The sequence below is a fragment of the Lissotriton vulgaris genome, chromosome 7, assembly GCF_964263255.1.
Source record: "Lissotriton vulgaris chromosome 7, aLisVul1.2, whole genome shotgun sequence".
Lineage (NCBI taxonomy): Eukaryota > Metazoa > Chordata > Amphibia > Caudata > Salamandridae > Lissotriton > Lissotriton vulgaris.
In genome coordinates this window covers 725,942,872-725,967,818 of record NC_141695.1, presented here as the reverse complement: position 1 = coordinate 725,967,818, position 24,947 = coordinate 725,942,872, and the positions used below count along the sequence as shown (strand labels likewise).

At 47.3% G+C, this 24,947-nt stretch overlaps 1 protein-coding gene across 2 annotated transcripts in view; it reads left to right on the top strand.

The window, feature by feature from the left end:
• LOC147702338 (ATP-binding cassette sub-family A member 9-like) overlaps positions 1 to 24,947 on the top strand; it is a 1,822,583-nt gene that overhangs the window by 1,725,146 nt on the left and 72,490 nt on the right. The window lies entirely within an intron of this gene.

The window sequence follows — 24,947 nt, the reverse complement described above, 5'->3', positions numbered from 1 at the left end:
CCCTCATCTTCACATGGACCCTCTCTCATGTGTATTTAATTTCTTTTATAGTGCTACTGTTAGATTTGGGGGTCTCTAGTTGGCGCAGGTAGGTACTTGTGACAAATAGGGACCCTTGCCTATAGTCAGGGTATGGAGGTACACTCCTAAAATAACCCCAGCTCATCCCCTTGGTAGGTTGGCACGAGCAGACAGGCTTATCTCAGAGGCAATGTGTAAAGCATTTGTGAACACATACAGTAATCAAGTGACAACACTACATATGGACACCACACAAGTTTTATATAAAAAATAAGTATTCTTTATATAGACTTAACACAAGACCACAAACAACAAAAATCCACAATACTGTGCTTAAAATGGTAGAATTAGCTTAGTTCTCTTTAGTTCTTAAAATGCAACACTTTGAGTCAATGTACCTAACGATGCGTCACGCTTCCACAACAAAAGTGATGCAGAGAGGGAGATGCAGCAAATATCCTGTGCAAAGAAATAAAGAAGTGAAGTTCTGCCTGATGCAGCACGCTTTTCCGATGTTGCGAGAAGTCTCGACTTGATGCTTCAGTGGCGACACCCTTGTTCCGTGATGAGACAACAGCGGCTTTCGCGGGGACACTCTACTCTGACGATGCAAGTCGCGTCTGCTCGATGCAACAACTGCAGCGGCGACACCCTTGTTTCGTGATGAGAGGACAGCAGCTCCGACGGCGGCACACTTCTCCGTGGATGCAAGGCGCTTCTCTTGATGTGGTGCAATGCAACAGCTACAGCGGCGACATCTACGATGCAATGGCAGCAGTTGCGACGGCGACACGCTTCTACCTCGTTGCAAAGACACTTTTCTTGATGTGGTGCAGTACGACAGCTACAGCGGCGACATCCACGATGCAACGGCAGCAGCTGTGACAGCGACACGCTTCATTGGGGTTGAGGGACGTTTCTTGAGATGCGGTGCAATGCGACAGCTACAGCGGCATCATCCACGATACGACGGCAGCGGCTGTGATAGCGACACGCTTCTCCCTCTTGAGTCACACTTCCAGCTCCTCGCGACACACAGTCCCTCAGAAGGCCCAAAACAGCAGCAGGCACTTCCAAAGAACTCTTCGGGAGCTGGTACTTGAAGTCTGTTGTCCCTGAGACTTCAGCAGGAGGCAAGCTCTTCTCTCAAGCCCTCGGAGAACCTTACAAGTTGAATTAAGCACACAATGTCCTTTCTCCTTTCTTTGGCAGTCAGCCAACCACTGCAGGCCAATCCCCAAAGCAGCACTTCTCTCCTCAGTTTCTTCAGGTTCCTCTCCTCAGCAAAGGTTTGTTCTTGTTGTCCAAAAGTGATCTAAATTCTTGGGATCAGGGTCCCAATACTTATACCCCCAAATCCTTCATTCTCTGAACGCAGAGGGGGGTTTGCCTAGTCCAAACCAGTTCTCGAGCACTCTGTTTACTCCTTTTTTCCTTTCACAGTGCAGGGCAGAAACATCACACGCCCCACAGGAGGTGCTGACAGCATTGTGGAGGGAAGGCACAGCCCTAGAGTACTCTGTTGACATGACTCCTTCTCTCCTTTCACAGTGCAGGGCAGAGACATCAGTCGCACCACAGGAGGTGGAGCCAGCATTGTGGAGGGAAGCCACAGCCCTATTCAGGTCCCAGGTGCAACTCCTCCCTCCCATCTAGATGCAGATCTCTCTATATACCACTGGGCTGACTCAAGCTGTCTCCTCGAATCCCCCAGCCCCTGTCACTCAAACTCCAGACAAGGAATATACAACCTAGCAGAGGCAGGCTTGGATTGTTAGACAAGAAAATACCTACTTTCTAAAAGTGGTATTTTCAGACACACAGTTCAGGCATACTAAACTAACATTTCTACCATGTTACCTGAGTCAGTTAGGATTTTAAAGTGTAATAATCTAACTGCCCATTCTGGCCTATGGGGAATAGGTAGCCTTGCAATAGTGAAAAACGAAAATGGCAGTAATTCACTATTAGGACATGCCACACAGATCAGGGCTTGTCCTACCTTATACTTACAATGCACCCTGCCCTTGGGCCTACCTTAGGGGTGTCTGATATGAAGAAAAGGGAAGGTTTAAGGACTGCAAGTGGGTGCACTTGCCCAGTCAGCATGGCAGTATCAGGCTGCACACAGGCTTTTCAATGGCAGGCCTTAAACACATATTACAAGGCCGCTTCTGTGGGTGGCAGAACCAGTGATTCAAGCCTACCAGCAGCATTTGGATTACAAGCCATGGGCACACTAAGTGCACTGTACTAGGGTTTGACAAGTAAACCAAACAAGCCAATCATGGAATCACTAATCCATACATCAATTTATAATAGGGAGAACATATGCACTTAGCACTGATCAGCAGTGGTGAAGTGCCCAGAGTCATAAAACCAACAAAAACAGGTCAAACAAAATACAGGACGAAGGCAAAAAGGGCCAAGTCCAACAGCTACTCATCCCAAGTATGTAGGCCAAAGTGTTGGAGTGTGGTATAGCACACACATATTATATATAGACAATCACTCATATAAATGTGAAAGTCAATGTATAGGAAATGTTGCTTAAGATAATGGGGCTTACAATGTGTAATCAGCCATCATACAGTCTTTCACCATTCATTCTGTCCTTCCATCTGTGTGCCCATCCATGTCCCTATTCAACTATTTACAAACCTATCCATCACATATCCTTCCACCCATCATTTCACTCATCCATCCCTCCATCCACCCTTATACTCATCCATCCATTATCCATCCATCCACCCGTTCACCCTATCCATTCGTACACTCATCCATCCATTCACTCATCCATCCATCTATTTACCTATCTAGACATCCTTTCACTTACACATTCATCCAGCCAGTCACTCATGCTTCCACCCATTCACCCGTTCAGTCATCCATTCACCCATCCTCCTTTTCCCCTTCACTTAGCCATCCATCCTTGCATCCCCCATGCATCCATCTACTCATCCACTCATGAATCCATCCATTGAATATATCACTCATCCATTATTTCACTCATCCATCCATCCGTTCTCTCATCCATACACCCTTTCACTCCTTCACTCATCTATACATCCTTTTGTCCATCTACCCGCCCTTTCACTCACTCATCTAGCCTTACATCCACCCTTTCACTCATCCGTCCATCCACTCACCCTGTCACTTATCAATTCATCAATCCACCCTTTCACTTATGAATTCATCAATCCATCCATCATTTTACTCATCCATTCACCCATTCACATGCCCATCATCCACCCTTTCACTCATCCATCCATCATTTCACTAATTTGTCCAGCCATCCATCCACCCATCCCTTTACTCACTTACTCACTCACCTTTTCACATTAATTATGATCTGAGCCTTTGTCTGCAGAATTGCATACTCAAAAGACTCATCAAGAACTCCACCCTCCCTGTCGTTCCTAAAGCAAGGGGTGGGGTAGTGTTCACTATGCCCCTGCACATAGGCAATCTGAAAGACTGGAAGTCGTGAGTCATGTATGAGGCACAATGCCTGGACGTGGGGGGTCTGTGACATGGTGTTGTTTCCAGAGCTTTAAGTGGGATGAAAAAACCAGGGGGGTCTCTCCAAAAGGGTGTTCCATGTAATTAAGGGCGTAGCTTAAAACACCTAAGCTAAAAATCTATGCTTAGTATAATGTGCCACACAACTGGTATTTGTCTTGCTTCTGTCATTGCATCCAGATATATAATACAACAAGTAATGTTACACCTAGAACAAGTAACGTTACTTGTTGTATTGGCTTTGTCAATGGTTGTTAGTTGCATAAAATAAAAAAGCAGCAACCATGGCTTCCATGAATATAATATTGAAACTGCGTCGGTTCTAAAATGATGAGTGTTGGACTTGGCCCTTCTGGCAGGTTCACCCCTAATCTTTTTGCTTTTAATCTGTGATATGTGCGGATGATTTTCAGAGTAAAGTGCGTGCATGTAGTTAGGCTGGCCTGCTCTCCCATAGGGATGCATGGGGAATGTCTGTGTCCCTGGTAGTTCCTGATGCGTGGGAAGAGCAGACTCGAACTTGGTATGTGCGAGCTCGTGAGAATGAATGCTTTGCAATGGTGTATGTGGCATGATTGTGTCATGTGTAGAAATGCCACTTCTAGGAGTTGGCATATTAATGTAAAATATGCATGGTGTGTGATTGGCTGGAGCTGGCTGCTGAGCCTGGCTCCAGGAAGGCTGGATGGGTCTGCCCGGTGGTGAGTGTGAGATTAGCATGTTGATGTCTTGGGAGGAGTGCACCTGGTCCCTGATGGGGCTGGACTTTCCCCACACAATGCTGGCTCCACCCCCTGTAGTGCGACTGATGACCCTAGCCCTGCCAGTGAATGAAATGGGTGGTTGAGCTATCAAGGGTACTATAAAACCAGCTGCGACTGGTTTCCCCCCACCCTGCACCTACAGACAAAAGGGTTTTACAGTATAAGAAGGGGCTGTGTCCCCATACAATTTGGTTCTGCTCTTGGATCCTTGCCAGAGGGGGCTGCTGCTGCTGCTGGGGCCAAGAGGACCGCCACTTGGCTGTCTCCCTGCCTGGAGACCCAGTGTGCTGGCTCTGGGCCCAGCCTTGGCCCCCTGCCTGCCTAAAAGACTTTGTGCTGGACCTTGTGCTTGGGGAGCGCCCTCCCTTGTCCCCAGCGCTGGGAGCACTTTGTTTCTGCCCTTTAGCGCTGTGAGCGCTTCTCTTTGTCCCCGAGCGCTTACTAGCGCTTTGCCCGGCCGAAGCGAGTGCCCACCTCACTTTATATTTAATTTGGAAGCCGGTGCCCACCCGGCATTGCCCCGGTCTTGGATTTTTAATTTATCACGAGGGAGCCCACTCCTCGGATACTGGGAGCCCGCCTGCCTGCCTGAAATGAGCCGCTGAGCTGCCCGCGGCGACCCGGAAGTATTGGGCCGACCGGTCAATTGCAGCGCGGCCCCCTCGAGGCCAACCGGAAGTCCCGCCCCACAGCCGAGCAGCGAGGAGAGGAGTGACAGAGGGTGCAGGCAAGGCTCTGTGGTCAGGAGGAGAGCCCCGCCGCCCCAAGGAGAAGTGCCGACGCCCGCCTGGCTCCCAGGGTGCCAGGAGAACCCAGCGAGACAGCCGGTGAGTGCGAGGTGGTCCCTATGACATAGAGCGGCCCCGGTTGGCAGCGGGCCGCTCCCACGAGTCTCCCTAGTGCTGAGAGGGAGAGGGGGCATATCGGGGCAGATTGTCGCTGCCCGTCCAGAGGAGCCCGGGCATTCTCTTTATTCAAAGCCCACGAGGCTCAGGGGCATATCTTTATGTTCGAGCCCACGAGGCTCCAAGCCCCCCCCCATTGTTCTGCGAGCCCTGAAAGGCTCTTGGGCCCCAGTTGATCTTTGAGCCCCAAGAGGCTTTAAGAGCCCAGAGAGGCTCTGGGGGCATTTTCATCATTTTAGAGCGCTGAGCTCTTTAGTGCCTGCATATTTGTTTTGCGAGCCCTGAGAGGCTCTTAGGGGACACGAGTGTGGTCAGAGCCCCGAGGCTCCCACACAGTACTTCCACCCCTGTGTTCTTGAGCCCACGAGGCTCCAACATTGGCATCACCTGTGATTTACAACTGTCCAGCACTTAGTGGACAGTTGCTACGTTTAGGCTTGTGTTCTGTGCTGCCTGCGCAGCCTTCCCTGACAATTTGGACTCAGGGCATTTCAGCCCTTGCGAGGCCAGTTGGCCTGAGGGACAATTCTAGTGTTGTGCTACGTCAATGAGACTCTGAAAGAACTATAATGCTTTCCTTTGCACTTCTTTTACCACTTTTGTTATTCTGTATGTGTCAATCAGCCGCATACAGAATGATAATGGGCGGGGTGGAGCTGCTCTTTTGCTCAGAGGAGTGCGAGGCGGCCTCATCAGTGAGCTGAGTCCTTTCGCAGGGGAACAGCTATGTTCCCTGAAAGGCCCAAAATTACGGACAAAAGGCATCCGTAAAAAGGAATCCTCACGGACAACGGACGTGAGGTCCAATTTACGGAGGGTCCGTGAAATTTACAGACGGCTGGTTACCCTACTCTATACCCCTGATAACTCTAAGGGGCCAGGTTACTATAGGAGGAGGGATCTTAATAGTGTGCATGCAGTTAGACTAGGAGGGCATTTTAGGCCTCACCTAGGCAGCGTGCATGCGCTGTCTCTCCGAGACATCTAATAATCTGTATCAGTGGGTGAACTCCACCCATTGCCTCCCATTGCGTTTGTATTGGTTTAGGGGCTTGTCTGCTTAAATCCTTTGCTTTTCACAGGTTAATCTGTGTTTTAGTTCCTCCATAATTTGTTTTGGCACTGCTATGCAGAAAGGACTAACTACTGTAAACCTCCTTTTCGTGTGCTGAAGTATTTGCCACTAAACAATTTTTTTCCGTGTGTTCCGTAATTTGCTTGTGCATGGAATGCAGTGCCCCGTGTTTTTTTTTGTGTGCTTGTGAACCCAGGGTTTCGGCTCAAAGGTTATTATGGGTGCCCGGTGAGTTACAAACAACAGAAACGCATGATTTTACCTGCAGCGGGGTCCTCCTTTTAAAGAGCCGCCATGCTGCTTCAGTATTTTGCCCAAATTCACAGTATGTTCAGCCCAAGCCGAGACTCAAACCTCCATGTCCGCTTCTGACAGGAGGGAGTGGTTTTGCCTTCAGTGGAGGCCCCGTGCATTAAGCCACCATGCTCCTTCAGTGAGTTGCCCGAATTCACAGGCTGTTGTGCCCATGCCGAGACTCAATCCTCCATGTCCACCGCATTTTGCCACACCACATGAACAAAGTTGCACAGGTCTACATTACATCTCGGACATTGCCCATTTAATTACTTCCCCATTTCTTCGAGGTGCATTGCAGTGTAACACTACTTCTGTAGGAACTTGAACTGTATCAGGTTAAAGCATGCCAACATTCCTAGCTCTCTGGGTGCCATTTGCCTCAATCGATCCTTGGTCCTCGAGGGTTCAATATCCTTTCACCAATGCATTATAAATATGTGATATTCTTTTTTCCCATCGCGCTCAATGGTGGCCGTTGCATTCAGGAGGATGTTTTCAGGAATCGTGTCTAGTTCTGGGCTATAAACTGAAGGAATCTAAAAACGGACTCTTGTGAAAATTGAATTAATTTGCATGCTCATCAAAAGACTTGAGTTGTGTGGTGTCCCATATGTCTACCAATTAAATCCCAACCTTCAAATCCCACTGGTGCAGGTACTTCGGGTAATCAAGTGCCATGCCATGGCGGCGTTTTACCATTGTGCCATGTGATCCACCTTAGGACATCTCATCTGGCTTCAATAACTGGTCTAGTGTGTTACAGTAGCGATTCAGGGATCCTAGATCTACATAAAAGGTTTGCTGTTCCAGTGCTCTCAACCAAATCTAGTTCTAATTGTATCCTGGTGTCATCACTATCATCAAATTACTGGCAAAAAGCCCAATAAAAGCCATCTACTTCTTGATGCAAACTTGCAAATTTAGTAAGTGGGTCAAGACATTCCTTAAAAAATCCTGCAAGCGGTGCGTAAACACGCACTTTGTACTTAAAGTCCTTGCTTACGTGAAGCAAGGCTGGCAGTAACTGCACCTCTTTTACTGCCAGCCTTGCTTCTTGTAAGCAAGGACTAGAAGTACAAAGTGCATGTTTACACACTGCTTGCAGGGTTTCAATACATAAATACAAGGCATTGTCATTTACAATGCTAATAGCTCATCTCTCGCAAATGTTAGACCTATTCCATTGCAAATGCTGGTTTCGATAGGTTGTCATATGTGTAGTGGTAATAGACCTATAGCACGGTGCCCATTTATACTGAAAAACGAAGGTTCCTTCCCCTTTTTGGAGACTGCTTATTCGGTATGGCAGCAAAGCTAGAGTTGTGCATTTTGTTCACCCCCCCAAAAAAAATATACACTTTAACTCACCTTCATTACTTTCATTTATGTCTGTTGTTGATTTAGTGAAGATGTGTACTATGGGACTGAGAAGAGACGGAGAATATTGCTGAACAATTGGGAATTACCGGGGGAGAAGGCAAACAGACCACATGCATTCACATAGGAGTGTAGTGCAACAATTTACAAGGTAACATTAAACTACGGCAGGAAAGACTCTCACAGACACTCTCTCACAGACTCTCACAGACACTCTCTCACACTCTCACAGACAGACTCTCAGACTCTCTCTCACAGACTCTCTCAGTCACTCTCTCACAGACTCTCACAGACTCTTACAGACACTCTCTCACAGACACACTCTCACAGACACACTCTCACAGACACTCTCTCACAGACCCTCACAGACACTCTCACAGACTCTCTCAGACCCTCTCTCTCAGACTCCCTCACAGACTCTCTCAGACACTCTCTCACAGACTCTTACAGACACTTTCTCAGACACTCTCTCACACGCTCTCAGACACTCCCAAAGACACTCTCACAGACACTCTCTCACAGACACTCTCTCACAGACACTCTCTCACAGACACTCTCACACTCTCACAGACACTCTCACTCCCTCTCACAGATTCCCTCTCACAGACTCCCTCTCACAGACTCCCTCTCACAGACTCACTCTCCCACTGAGTGACTCACTCCCATGAGTGACTTACTCTCTCTCTCACTGACTCTCTCTCTCACAGACTCTCTCTCTCACAGACTCTCTCTCACAAACTCTCTCTCACGGACTCTCTCTCACTGACTCTCTCTCACTGACTGACTCTTTTCACTGACTGACACTCTCTTTCACTGACTGACTGACTCTTGCTAAAAGACTGACTCTCGCTAAAAGACTGACTCTCGCTAAAAGACTGACTCTCGCTTAAAGATTGACTCTCGCTAAAAGGCTGACTTTCGCTTAAAGACTGACTCACTCACACTGACTGACTATCTCACTGAATCACTCTCATTCACTCTCACTAATTGACTCTCACTCTCACTGACTCACTCTCACTCACTCTCTCACTGACTGACTGACTCTCTCACTCAATCTCACTGATTGACTGACTGACCTTCACCCTCCTGTAATTTATGCCCCCATAACAAAATAAAACACAACAAGCAAACCATTGGGACAGGCAGATACAAGTTACCAGCATTGAAAGAACAATATGCTTTTTTGGTCATATCTAAGGTAACAAAAATGCTTCTGACACTTCTTTATTATAACTTTTCAGCATGCTGCAAACGTCTGTACAGCACAGGTTAAAGACATAGGTAAAGTCAGTATCTCTGGCTAAACACTCTTAAGTTCCCAAATGCGAGACCTATTTGCTATGCCAATGCTTCTTTAAACATATTCCAAGCGTTTGGGGGCAGGGGGGGAGTCAAACACTTTAAAACATAATTGTTTTAGGAGCATACAATGAGCATGTCTGCGCCATTGAAGTACTGGCATCTTGTTAGAATGAGACCAGACACTCCTGGCAAGATCAGCGAGCCTCGCGTGCCTCCTAATCTGCTTGGCTCAGATTTGTTCCGCTTTCACTTAAAACAAGTGTCCCTTACTGGTAATCCTGGCAGGGGGCACCAGGGGAGTAGCGGCCCGTCAGAGATAGCATACTTCACTCACATCAGTCATCTGTTTGCTTTTGCCTTCTTTCTGATCAATCACGGGCACGCTGTCTGCTTACACTACCAGAGCTGCATTGTGAAGTTATCTGCTATTGAGATTAAATATTGCTTATTTTATTTTATTTTAAAGGTTTTATATAGCGCTGGCTAGACCCAGAGGTATCAGAGCGATTTACATCAGCATCAGATCATAGTTACAGGTTACATTGTTACAAAGGTTTCACAGTTATTAGAGAACGGCGACATAGTTACTTGTAAGGTCGAGATAAACAAGAAGCACAAATACGTAAGGGGAAAAGCAAGCAAGGGGAAAGATTCAGGGGAGGGGGAAGGAGCTGGGGAAGTAGACAGGTAATGAAGGCGGGAAAGAAGAGGGGAGGGTGAAGGACACCGCATGGAAAGAGGAGGGGAAGGGCGACAAGGACACAAACCGGTAGACGAGTCAAAGCCACGTCCAAAGTCCAGTAAGCTGTGATCCCAGAGGAAGTGGTATCACTTCCCTATCACTGTTGCCGGAGGCTCCCTTTACGCAGTGGACTCTCTCAGAGGGGTCTCTGAGACTCCAAGGCCTACATACTGGATCCTTCTCCAAAAAGGGGAGATGTAGTGCTTTGGCAAAAGGTGCCATACCATACCTCAGCTGTCAGTGGCTCCCTTGGCGCAGTGGACTATCTCAGCGGGTTCGCTGAGATTCCAGAGTATAAATATTGGATCTTTCTCCAACAAGGGGCGAAGTAGTGCTTAGTCAAAGGGCACAAAGGACAGGGGGCTAGGCAGACTAACAGGTAAGGTGAGAGATTCAGGGGAGAGGGGATAGGAGATAGGAGCTAGGAAGGTAGACAAAGAGAGAAAGAGTACTAAATGGGAACAAATTTAATTAATGAGTTATTATATAGTGCTGGCTAGACTCAAAGGAATCAGAGCGCTTTACGTGAGGAACAATAATGTTGCAATTTACATCAGTTAACAGTTACATAAGTATCAAGAAAAGTATTTAAAGAACATAGAGGGCAAGGTGAATGGAGCAAGGAAGGGTAAGGGGATAGGGTAAAGGGGAAGGAGGAATATAGGACGTAGAGACGAGGGGAAAATCTACCCAAGGTCCGGCTTAGTAGGTGACGGCGGGGGAGGGGAGTCCGCAACCCATCTCCTCTTTAGCTATATGGTAGCTCCACCGGGCATCAGCCAAATCGCTAGGTCTCCACGGTCTGTGGTGAATTCCGCAAGTTCAAAGTCCTAATGTGTAGGCAGGTTAGGGGATAGGTTCAAGGTCTGATCAATGTCCAATTGTTGTCCCAGGGAAGTAAAACTACGTGTAGGGGACCACTATGGAAGACATCCTGGGGTCAGGCAGGGGACTGTACTGTACATTGGTACACTGGTGGCCATCCTAAGGTCAGGCATCTGGCAGTTAAAGCCAATATCCAGGAGAGTGGCCGCCAGAGAATAACAAATCCAGTGTGCACACACCATCACACGCGCCCACAGACACAAGCACACACAAATGTGAGCACACACTCTCGTATGTGCACTGACGCACACACACAAGCACATAGAAAGAAACATCCAAGAACACAAGCACACATAAAAAAAGTGTTGTGTAAAGCACAGCCTTTTAAACCATACACTGCTGCTACAATGCACATTTTATATATTGCCCTTAATGTATTTATTAAATTCATAGGAACGGCATGAAACAAAGTTGATGTTACTTGTATGTGCATAAAGGTAGTACATGTTAAGATAATTTGTTGCCTCAAACACAGCCATTGCTTTTATACTCTTAGTAACGGGTGAATGTTTTGATGTCGGATCTCTGTTTCTTAACTTTGCCTGATCAGCCCTGCCCCCCCTTTTATGGCTCCGTTCGTTTACATCTTCGCCGAAGTTGCTTTGACAGTCTTTATTGAAGGCACTGCTGTGCATGTCTAACACAGGCACTTGGTTGAAATGAATCATGGTGACAGTTGAACATGGAATGTACAAAATTGGGACAATTGGTGTCAAACTCAGCTACCAACTGTATTAAGAGAAGGAGAGGAGTAGATATGAGTAATATCATATGCTACTTAAGCTGCTGACCATGTTGGCGCACAATTATGTTTTAACTGTTTATTATGAAAATGTCAATAAAAAGGTATATTATAAATATTTATATATATTGGAAAACAACAGACACTGCCTGTTGACATGCATATGTTAATATTTCCTGACTCAATGGTCCTCCTTATAGTAATTGTGCGCAAAGTTGACCCTGCCAAAGAATTGTCCCAATCTGAACCCTTAGGAGTAGCAAGGGCAAGAGAATCACTGATAATACCCCTATATTCATTCCAACGTCCCCAAATTGTTGCCCATTTTTGGGGGCCTCAGCTGCCCTCATATACTACTTTCTCAGCCAACATACACTAGTCCATGTCCCTCTGCCAGTCTATCAGCTGCAGCACTTGTTCTGCCCCCCAAAGTTTTGCAGTGTTTCCATTTGTAATTGCTAGTCCCTAGTCGCCGTGTTATCCACAATTGATCAATGCGATTGAGATCTGCCCCCGAACATTTTGTAAGCACCACCTTGCAAAGATAGTCATAATACCACTGAAGGGTGAACCCATACATTCCATAATCAATTCCCCAAACCGTTATAGTACCGGGCAGTCCCACACAGGTGGCGATTTGTCCAACTAAGTCCAGAGCCCACCATTTGCTTAAATAGAACAGCACATCAGGGATGTTATTGATCAACTTTTTCATATGTCAGGGATGTGGCCTTTCGAGGCATTTATTCATTCAGCAGTCTGTCCTTTAGGGGAGAAGACTTGGGAAGTTCCGCTCCCTTAGGCAATGCTGCTCTAAGTGCTTGTCGTATTTGTAGGTAGTGGAAGTTCTCAGTGAGGGCCAGTTTATAGTAATGCTGTAGGTCTGTTAATGCAATGATATCTTCCTGAACCCACAAATCACCAAATCAAGAGAGGCTAATGAGGTCCTCTTTATCAAAACCTGGTTGTGTCCCTAGGGTACTCAACCTTGCCGTGTCCCAAAGAGTTGTTGCTTGAGTAATCCTACCCTTCCGGCCTAGGGCCCTTGTAACTGTCTGCCAAAGGCATACCACCACAGATGTTTGACCACAAATGTTTTGCCTTTGAGTAGCCCCGTAAAGAGCTTGAAAGTGTTCCCACGGTCGCAGCACCAGTCTCTTCATTTAGTATGCAGGCTCGTCCGGTGGCATCAAAATCCAGCTGTTTATGGTGCTCAATTGCGCCACCCAGTAATATTTCTGAATATCTGGCAGGGCTATCCCCTATTGTAGCACCCCCTCTTGAACTTATGTATTGTTATTTGGGCCTGACCTCTATTCCAAAGCAGCACCCTAAGTTTGCCCTCAACAGTCTTGAAATATTCATTCTGAACTGTATACGGCATGTTTTGCAGAGTGTATAGGAAAAGGGGTAGGGGCATCATTTCAAACAATGTGACTCTGTGAGGAGTGACAACAGCAGGGATCTCCAATGTCGAGAATCACTTTTCTGTCTGGCCAGTAGAGGTGATACGTTTTTGTCATAAAACAAGTCTGGATCAGTGGTGATGTGAATTCTGAGGTATCTGGACCCTGTGTACCTATAAATGCATCACAGTTGCAGGGTAGTCATGTTGTCAGGCCCGCAGGATGTAGATTCAGAATTTTTGCCAGTTAGTTGCATAGCTCGAGTGGTGGACTAGGCCGTATCTGCAGGGTCATCCTCAAATGTTTTGCCTTCCTCCTGTATTTTCTGACCCTCTTCTTGTTGGCTTTAGGACTCTGGGCACTTTACCACTGCTAATCAGTGCTAAAGTGCATGTGCTCTTTCCTTTTAATATGGTATGATTGGTTTACAATTGTTTTGCATATATACTTTACTTGTAAGTCCCTTGTAAAGTGGTATTCCATATACACAGGCCCTATAAATTAAATGGCACTAGTGGACCTGCAGCGCAGATTGCGCCACCCACAGAAGGAGCCTTTCAATCCTTTCTCAGGCCTGCCACTACAGTTTACTCCCACATTGACTTGGCATTTAAAACTACTTGCCAAACCTTGAACTCCCCTTTAACTACATATAGGTGTGCCCTGAGGTAGACCCTAGGTATCCCCACAGGCAGTGTACTATGTATGTTGAAGGTAGGACATGTGCCTTTATTATGTGGCATGTCCTAGTAGTGATAATCACCCCATTTTGTTTCTCACTGCAGTTCAGTCTACTCCTCTCGTAGGCAAGCATTGGGAATCCCCTCAGGTAACTTAAAGTGGTATTTACTGATCTAAAAAAAAAGAGTAGCAGTGCCATGTTTGGTGTATTTTTTACCACTTTTTCGGAAATGCCACTTTTAAGAAAGTGAGCATTTCTCTGTGCTTAAAAGTAAAACGCTTTGTGCTTTGCAGCCTGACTCGAATCCATGTCTTGGGCAGAGTGAAGGCTACACTCTGTATACTTTCTAGACAGTCATCACAAAGAAGCGGCTGGGTGCATCTGCATTCTGAGTGGTCGTCCTGGGCTGGGAGAGGGGGAGGCGGGGCAAACTTACATTTCTATAGCCTGTGTCCTGCTCTCACACAAAGTGCTTGCTTACCCCCTACTGTTAATCTAGAGCCAGGGAGCTGGGATTGAAAAAGAGTGTTGTGCACTTATAAGGTTTCTTTTTAAGTGCTCCCTAGATCAAAGACATTTTGAGTATAAGTACAGGGGCTCTGACCCCATGTTGGCAGAGCACTTTTGGAGTTGGGTTGGGGAACCGGTGATAATTCCAACCCGGTCCTGGTCGGGTTTGTCACAACAAGAGAAAGCGCACTCAAAGGTGCGTGTTGTGTGTCAAAATCAAGATTTCCAAATTTTCCAAACACTGCGCTGGCGGAGGGTAATGCCGTATCTGGTCACAGCGGTTATTTTTAAAACTTGGTTGCAGGGTATCAGGGTACCGGGGGTAGTGGTATTCGCTGGGTGCGGAGAAGACCTCCGCACCGGGGTTGGAATTATCACCGGTTCCCAGACCCCTCCCTTTACGACCCGTTAACAGCCCTGAAGAGTCACGGGTTAATACCCTTCTTGACGAAACACGTGTCAGCTGGTTTCATGTTCCAACTATAAGCATTCCAATAAAACGACACAAAAAGAACACATTTGTGCGACTCCATCCTTGCTACTTGTTTGTGATCAATCATATCACACATATTTGTTGTGTGCATCGGACCTTGCTTATAATTAACTACAAGGGAGGAATTTCTCCACCTTTGTTTTCAGAGTTTAGGGTTCTCTCTGACCCAGTTGCACCAACCACAACTACCATTTATTTTGACTCAACCACTACCTGTTGTGCGCCATTCCGTTTCTGAATACTCACAAACCCTTCGCAGAACTTCAACTTTTGGAGTTGGGACTGAATCTCTGTGAGAAGTATTTCTGTGCTGCACAAACGACTCATCTGGACTGCTCTCCTGTTGTTGTCCTGCTGCCTTCTAGCCACTGGGTGGCATAAAGGACTCACTAGACTGCTTTTCTGTTTGTTGCCCTGCTGCCATCTGCTCCCTGGCTCTGTTCTGCAAGGACACTGTGGTGCTGCCTGGAGAGATTGCCATCAGACTGCTGGACTGGTTGAGATGGTCTCCCTGCCTACTGCTGCTTGCCTTGTGCACCCTAAGTGTTCTTCCAGGAAGCCCAGTGCGCAGTGGGCAGGGCCGGACTGGGAACCGAACTGGCCCCTGCAAACTGCTCGGCCAGCCCCCATGGGGGTTAGAGGGGTTGTGGCCGAGCTGTTTGTTAGGGCTGGTTTCGGTTGATTCTGTTACAGGGGACCGATATTGCCGGTCCCTGTTAACAAAAACGGCCCCAGGGGCCAGAAACCAGCCCCACACTGGTGGCCCACTGGGCAAATGCCTGGTGCCCGCTACGGCCAGTCCGTCCCTTGCGGTGGGTGCTTGTTGTGCTCTTGACCTCTGCCAGTATTGCGCCTCGGGAGGGCTTCCTTTTCCACTACTGTGACACCTAGCGCAGGTGGAGCGCCTCATTATCTCTTTCAAGCTCATGGTGGGCTCATCATCTCTTTACTTTAGTGCCCCCCTTGCATTGACCACTTCCCTTTCTCTGCACCACTCCAAGGAAGTGAGCCTGCCTTTTGTTTTCCCCAGCAAGTGCTAGGCTTTGTTCAGCCCCTTAACTGCTCTACAATGAGGGAGCGCTCATTTTTTGGATTTGCCAGCTTGCTTCATCGAGCTGGGCTCAAGCGCTCCTTCTTTGGTTTGCATCGAACTTTACCCGAACCCTGACAGCATGCTGCTCCCAATCACCATTACCTGGTACAGGACTGGACTTTATGCCATGCACCCCCCTGTAGAGAGGCCACTGTTATGCCAACCACAAAGAGTGCAACACCGCGCCTGCACGACTCCGAGCAGGGGGGACATTACCTTGCACTCCATGACTCTACCCTGCAGCAGTCAGGGGGAAAGGGAACTTGAGCAAGTATAACAATACGAAAAGTGTATCTGGGCAACACAACAATTATTTTATACAAAGCAATGTGCACAAATTAAACATATCAAGCTTGACGATATTGATTTTATTTAAAGAAAAGCTTTTTTATTTTTTATTACTCTTATCAAAATGTATGATCTCGTGGTGAATGATTTATATTGTTAAAACTATCAATAAAAAAGAACCATTATATCACAGCTGCGTATCCATGAAAGCCAATTCATTTAACATTCATAGGCGTTCAAATATCCTTATACATTACACAGTATAAACAAATAAACAAATGACGAGATCCAAAATGATCGTAAAGAATGAGAAGGCTGGCGATAGGTTGAAACACACTGCATCAGCTGCAGCCTATCCTCACTTCAGGGTGGAATTTGGCGTTGCTTTGGCCAATAACCAAGTAAATCCCGGCCCTATTAAATTGCTATCCACGCACCGAGACGCCTCTACCCAACTTTCTTTGCTGGAGCCGGACCCGAGCTTTCCCGACACTGCTGTTCTGTTCTCTTTGCAGTTTGAGGGGCTTTTATTTTCTTCCACTGGGGTTACAGAGAAGCCTCGACGGAGCTCCCTGGTTCGGCCTGAATTACTGGAAGAAGTCTAATAGGAGCGCTGGTGCTCCTGGGCCCTACATTCCTTCTGGAGAAGCATTTTCGTTTTGACAATGTACATAAATGGTCACGTTATTTTCCTGCAATGTCCCTAGTCATGTAAGGGTTATTACTGCAATGCCGTTGGTGATTTAGACTGTACTACCACATGGTTATATGTAGTTGATGTGATCCCGCATTCGACAGAGAGCTTACAAATTACTGTAGCAAATTTAATAGGCATGCAAGTACAGCTGAGCCCTTCACTTGTGCTTTAATTACCGATTGCCGGTAGCGGGTGAACAGATATTTCTGTACCCTACGTTTTCATCTCTAATTACCACATAAAGCCTAATAAGAGTGCAGGAGTACTCTGCTCTCTGTTGTGTATGCTGATTTATTTGCTTTAATGAAGTATGGCGATTCCTGTGTTCCCCTGTCATAACCAAACTCCCGCATGCCCTGATATCGGGAGAGGTGCGGTGTCGAGGCCAGGGCGACTGACGCTGGAATCTGGGGATCACGGTTTGATCGCCAGCTGCAGATTAGCCCAGCACCATGTGACTCTGGGCAATAGCTTGCTTAATCTTCCCGACGGCCCCCAGCGCCTAGAGACACTTACGAGTGATTGTTCGCACTTTACAAAAAGTGGATTATATTAGGATGTATATCTTTTTATGCCTTGAACTTTCAGAATAACGAATACTATTTCAGGAGTGCATAGTATGCACAGTGGTCATGTTTCATGGACTCTCATTAGGTCTCGCTAGACGTACGCAAAAGCGAAGCTTTTGCGTCTAGCGAGACAACTAATGTAGTCACTTTCAGGGGAATGTGGACTGCAGACTGTGACGAGCTTCTCATCCTGGAGATTCTATCTCGTGAACGCGCACGGCCAGCCCGGCGCCGTGCACGTCCCCTGCCACAGACACACACATGCACACGCAGGCAGGAAGAGCCACACACACAGACACACGCGCGCACCCCCCCGCCGCCCCCCCCGCCGCACACACGCAGGAGCGCACCTACACACACGCACGCACACATACAGAGACATTCCCCCCTCCCCCCGCGCCACATACACAGAAGCGCCCCCGGCCGCCGCATACATACAGAGACACCCCCCCTCCCCCGCCCCCGCCGCAGCTCTACCCCACCTGACAACACTCACCGGGCTCTGCTGGCGGGGGCTACACGAGAGCTCCCGCTCCTCGGGGCTCTTTCCGCAGCACTTCTCTTTGCTCCCGGTGTGACTCCTCGGCTCTGCAGCTCTTCTCCGGGGCCGCGGGACAAAAGCTACTCCTCTGCGCAGGCGGCTCCGGGGCACTCCGCAGCTCATGGGAGCCCCGGGCCGCGGGAAGATTTTTCCTCTCCTTTCTCGGGTGCTCGAGGAGGCGGGACTTCCGGCCGGGCCGCGATGCAATTGGCTGGCCAGCCGGGCGGCTGGTTGCTTTCGCTACCTTCTAAGATCTGGTTATGAATGGTGGGCGGGGAGTACCGCTAGACGCTAAGCCTGCTTACTGAATGAAATGCGCGTTGAATGCCACCGCGTCACCACAACAGTTCCGTGGGCGCCCTTCCCCCGCCTATTGTACTTCCCCCTCCCGCCAGGGGCCGATTGGTCAATAAGAGCCTTTGGGTGCTGCTGACGGAATCACCACTAACGCGTGTCACGAATCTATTTAAATGAGGAGTTTCATAACGGCAGAATCCCAGCGCCCACATGGAATGCTGAACATTTCATCTGGTTGTGAGAATCCCTTTAGGAGCGGCCACTAGACACAGACGAAACCGGCAAAGGGAGCTGACACACCTCTGTGCACGCACCTGCTCTTCTCTGTCTTAGCCTCGATGTTCTGCTTTTGTTGACAGAACTCCTTCCTAAAGCTGCAGACCTGTGCCCCGCCGTTCTGCCAAACCACGAGGAGAGTGGGCAGGTGCTTGGACCCAAGGATGTGTCCCCGTCATACGGCCAAGGCATGCATCCTGACGGCGTCAGCTGCAGAGGTAAGAGTCCTGACGCGTGCAGCGAGATGCTCTTTGCGTATAAATACTACCAGCCTCAAAGGTTCATTAGTGGCCTCCGATGAAAGATTTTAAAAAAAATTTTTTGTCGAGCTTCAATTACCCGTCTTATTTTCCAGGGTGTCAAATTATTCTTTTATGAATGCATGGTCTAATTATTCATCATGATCCTTGTGTTATTTTGGTAAATAGGCTTCTTTAGGATTGTTCAACAATGGACTTTTCTTTGGATGTTGCTGTCCCTTGTGATGTGGTAATATCCAAATCTGTTTATTTCGGATTCTTGAGCCATAAAACAATTAAACAAATAAATACATACAGACATCTCATACATTTCACCGTTTTAAATAAAAAATATGTCACAAAATGGGAAAGTGATAAAAAGAATACCCTCCATTTGACTATAATAAATGGACGGCGGGGGTGGTGTGGAATTGGCAGCGTTATTGGTGACACCACTGCCATGCAGACACAGACACCACCACTGGCATGCACACACAGACACCACCACTGGCATGCACACACAGACACCACCACTGGCATGCACACACAAACACCACCACTGGCATGCACACACAGACACCACCACTGGCATGCACACACAGACACCACCACTGGCATGCACACACAGACACCACCACTGGCATGCACACACGGACACCACCACTGCCATGCACACACAGACACCACCACTGCCATGCACACACAGACACCACCACTGCCATGCACACACGGACACCACCACTGCCATGCACACACAGAAACCACCACTGCCATGCACACACGGAAACCACCACTGCCATGCACACACGGACATACCACTGCCATACACACAGGGTAACCACCACTGTCATTCACACACGGACACCACCACTGCCATACACACACACAGACACCACCACTGCCATACACACACACAGACACCACCACTGCCATGCACACACGGACACCACCACTGCCATGCACACACGGACACCACCACTGCCATGCACAAACAGACACCACCACTGCCATTCACACACAGACACCACCACTGCCATGCACACACGGACACCCAAAAATATTTATGCAAAGCATTGTCATTTACAATGCCAGTAACTCAAACTTTAATGCTGCGAGACCTATTGCATTGCAAATGCTTGTTTTTATAATCTGTCGCTGTAGCTACCATGTTGCTTCCTAAGGTATGTTGTTTAGGCCTCGTACTGTCAGGATAATGAGTACTATTTCAGGAATTGCGTAGTATGCACAGAATCTATGAGTCATGTCATTTTGGTCTATGTTTATATGCGTAATATACTATACATTTTATGTAATCCTGTGTGGAGTCCCTTTTATTGTGTATTTATTGTGTCACTGGTGTGAGTGCTATGCACAAACGCTTTACAGATTATCTCTGAGGATAAGCCTCACTGCTCCATCCCAAGCTACTAAGGGGTGAGCACAGGTTATCGTTGGTGTGTAACTTATGTGCCCTGACTAGAGTAGTGTGTTTTCCCGGGCTTAGCTGCGTACCCTAGACAACCAGAAACTCAATTTCTAACACAGAGTAAAGGCCAAATAAAGTAAGTATATGCTTCAATCTATTGCGTGGGAGGACTGGACCTGTGACCTAAAGCAGCACATCGTCAGTGTATAATTATATTCTGTCTTCCCATTCATCACTCCATTGTAGGCCTCTTACCAACAGGTTCCGTTGAAGCTAAGCTGCAAGGGGCTCTAGCTCTAGAGCAAACATCTGTGGCAACAGAGATCAACCCTACCATGTGCCACATTGAAACATGACTATCAGGACCTTCCTCTGTTGACCTTAATCTGAGCCAAGAGGTCAGAATACAGGAGGCACACTCACTTCACAAAGCATGGGTCGAAACTCAGTCTGGCTAATACTTCAATAATATAATCCCATGCCACAGTGTTGAACGCCACTTGGCTCAGCACGCCATAAAGGTGCCTCAAATTGTGAGTGTTACTTCTATTAGATATAAAACCTGACTGGCAAGGATGGACTAGTGGCGTAATTACTTTTATTAAACGATAGGCCAACACTTTAGGCAGAATCTTAGCCTCAGCATTGAGGAGTGATTTCGGCCAGTATGAAGAACAGTCGTCTGGAGGTTTACTTTCCTTATGAATAACCACTATATAACACAATATCTGATCATTGGGCAGCACTCTGTGCTCTGTACATGCAGAGGAGGTAAGGGTCAAGCTTCAGAGTGGTCAGTTTATACAGTTCAATCAGCACTCCATTGGGACCAGGAGCCTTGCCAGACTTTAAATTGTGGGTTGCACTCACAATTTCGTCCTCTGTGATCTCCTGCCCCAGGAGAGTGTTAAGAAGATGATGTAGCCGTGCTGTGAGTTCAGAGTATTTTATTGAAGGTACAGGTACAGGAAAATAAGATATCTCTAACCTGCCTCAGCAACCACCTTGGGAGAGAGCTTTTTCAGTATCTGTGAGACTTGGTAAGTTATTATTAGCCAGTAGTTCTCCTTGAATTCCTCCACTGTGGCAGACACAGGTCCGGAATAGAGCTGAGTATAGTAGGTGGCACAGGCATCTTCTACACCTTGTTTGTACCTAACAGTAATGTTATCCAATACCCATCGCCCAGCATGTTCTACCTTGTCCAGCTTCGCAGGAAGTTTCCCACTTTATTGCCCACCTCATAGAGGCAGTGTTGCGTGGCCCTGTGGCCTGCCTTGGCGGCATCAGTTGTGATGTATTTGTATTCTTTCTGTTTAAGTTGTAGGACATGCTTGACATCTCGGCTTTGCTGATTAATAAGGTCTTATTCTAATGTTTGAATATATTTCTCAAGTGTCAATAGTTTAGCCAGATTATCTCGTTTATGGCCCACATTTAGGGAAATAACTGCCCTGTTGTTCCCCTTTTATGACATGCTCATACAGCTATGAGTAGATTGAACCGAATTCTCATTTTCAGAGAAATATTGCTCTGTCAAGAACACCCTTCCTAATGTGAGGCACCTTAAGATACCAGGGACTTAGCACTGTGATTTGTTGCACTGAGCCCCTGTACTGAGCAAATACAGTCCTTGTGGGAGAGTGATCTGTTATTCCTCTTCTCAAGTGTCGGACCCCTGAATAATACTGCAGTTGGTGTTTGAAGGTAAAAAGGTAGTCTATTCAAAATAGACTGCCATGTGCTCCCGAATGGAACGTGTATTGCTGTGTTCTGAAATTATGAGCACGTCATATATCTGTCAGGCTAAAGGAGGATAGGAAATCAGGAAGAAGACGGCAGGTGGGTCCTGTTAGTTTGAGGGGCCAACTTGCTGTTTACATAAATTCATGTTGAAGTCTCCCCCATCAACAGTTTTTTACCTGGCATGCTGAGAAGCAGGGTGCTCAGGTCAGGTGTACGAACCTGGTTCTATTTGCTCAAGTGCAGAGTTTGTCCCAGGCCGACACTGTGCGTGCCAGTCAGTACCTGTTCTTGTCATTGGACACTTCACTAGAGAACGTAAAGTGGTGGTTTTGCATATAGAATGAGCTGTGCCCATTTCAGGTGCTAAGTGGGGTTGATATGACACTGGGTAATGCCAGCAGTGTGCATAATGAGCCTTAGTGCATGGATCGTAGAGCTCAAAATGTGGGGACGTGAATCATCTGTGGCTATAAGGCAATGCAAGTATTTCCCTTTTTTGTCCCGCATGTTTGCCTGCCTAGGCTACTTTGATCATTACTGACCTGAGATGACCAAACAAGTGAGTGGGCAGGAAAATAAGAATATTCACAAACATGCCTAGGAGTTTAGGTAGAGGCATCCATCTTCATAAAGATCTGTTCTGCCATAGTAAGTGGGACAACTGTCCCATAAATATTTCGCATTATTAGATCAATGTCTCTGCTTGCCCAGGTGCCATTACTTTTTGTGGATGAGGAGCACTGTGCTAATGGGAAATGTAGTGCTCATTCTCGGTTCTTTGGTGTCAGTGCAGTGCTTCATTTGCAAAAATGAGGAAAACACAAACCACGGAATGGAAGAGAAAGGCGGAAAACAGTGACGTAAAGAGCCGGCAAGAGTGAGACATGAGCAGGGAGGGACTGGTGGTGAATAAAAGAGGCACGAAGCGGAATCAAGACTACACAGCCTTGGTATTCTGCACCCCAAATACAGCTAGAGCAGACCGTGGGACTTTGGGCCCCAGGTTTATTGTTTTACAAATTGCCCACAGCCCTGGCACTTATCGTTTTACACATTAAGCACTGTGCCAGAGGGACAATAATTAACTTGCCCTAGGTAATGGAAATGCCAGTGAAATAACAATATTATCGAAACTCTTTTAACAATGTCTCAAATGTTTACACATGGGTGTCGAACGAACCGGGTCATTCCATCACTATACAGGGAAATAGGCCACCACTGTGATGTAAAGCGGAGTTCTCTCCGAATGGTGTTGTCTAAATGTACAGACTCAGAGCTCCATGGCGATCCCCAAAATGGATGGGATAGGCAGAAAATCTGTGCCTAGCACTGCTAGTGATTTTGTCAGGGGCGGATAGCATGGTAGTTATCTTGATTCATGCTGCAGAGTAGTGATAGACCGGCATGTTCTAGCCCAAAAAACTAGTCCCACTCACAGCCACACCAGGTCAAACACCTTTGTCACATCAAGGAGGCAGGCAATGTAACTAATTTGGAGGTTAAGATGGCACAGTAGTGCAAAGATGATACATAAGTTGTGGGAAGTGGATCTGCCGAAGATAACACATGATTTATCTGGCATGATAAGACTAAGACGTATTGGGGAGTAGGCAATTGGCAGGAATTTTGGCTAGGATCTTGGTGTTGATGTGGGCTAGTGGGGTGGTAGGACCTGCATCACCGGGGAGCTTGTCCTGCTTTAATAATGGAATTAATGACTGGTTACTCACCGGTAATATTTATTACTGCGAGTCCTGGTCTTCCCATCCCATTCCTTAACAGTGAGCAGCTAGTCTGCTCCACAGAAACCTACTACCTAGCAGAGCTTTTCGCACTTCCCCCAATATGGCGCCACCTTCAGGTGACAATAAAGGGGGAAGTGCATCACAGTACATCCTGAGAATACCAGGGAAAAGCCAGAAAGGAAAACAATCACCAAAGACAAAAACCAGGGAGGGAGGGAAGGGCTCAGGAATGGGACGGGAAGACCAGGACTCAGAGTAATGAATATTACCAGTGAGTAACTGGGCATTACCTCCTCATCCTGTCTTCCCGTCCCATTCTTTAACAGTGAGCCCATACCCAAGCACACAGTGATTGTAAGACAACAGACCAGAAAATGTGGTAAACAGGTCCACTCAATTGAAACAAAGCAGTACAAATCATAAACCATGTACAGCAGACAAAATATGTGCGCCAAAGACTGCCGAGGCCACCATCCCCAACTGAAAGAGATAATGGGAAACAAATGTATGGGGAGAAGCCCATGTGGCAGCATTACAAATGTCTGGCCAGGTCAACTGACCCTGAACCGAAGAAGGGAGAGGACAGTGGGCAAACTCGTAGACTGAAACAACAGCACCCTTGACCCAACTAGTCAAGGTGGAAAAGGAAGGACGAAGACCCCTCCAAGAGAGGCCGTGAGTGACAAACAAGGAATCAACCTACCGGTAACTACAGGTTTGCTCCAAATAGATGTGGAGACCCATCAGCACATCCAAAGAATGCAGGACCAACTCCTCCGGAGATGCTGAGTACGGAAAAAAAAAAGGGAGAACAATATCCTCCTGACAGTGGAAAGAAGATAAAACCTTGGGCAGTAAAAGTTGATTGGGACGGAGAATGACCTTGTCAGAGCAGAAACACAAAAAAGGGGGTGAAGCCATCAAAGCACCAAGCTCACCAACCCACCACACACAAGTAATGGCCACCAGAAAAAGAACCTTAGCAGAAAGGAACTTAAGGTCCACTGAGACCAAAGGTTTGAAAGGGGGCCCTGTCAAGGCCGGAGAACCAGAGGAAGATCCCATGCTGGCACAGGAGAGTGAGAGACAGGCCGCTGAATCAGAAAACTCCACAAAAGGCGAGCCACCAAAGGGGAGACAGAAAACACGGAATGCAAGAATGGCAGCCCACTGCGCTCGGAGCGAAGAGACAGTGAACCCCAGGACGAACCCATCCCGCAAGAAGTCCAGCACCCTCACAGCCTCACAGGAGGAAAAAGAGAGACCCTTCAAAAGACACCAGGATGAGAAGTTCTTCTAATGACGGT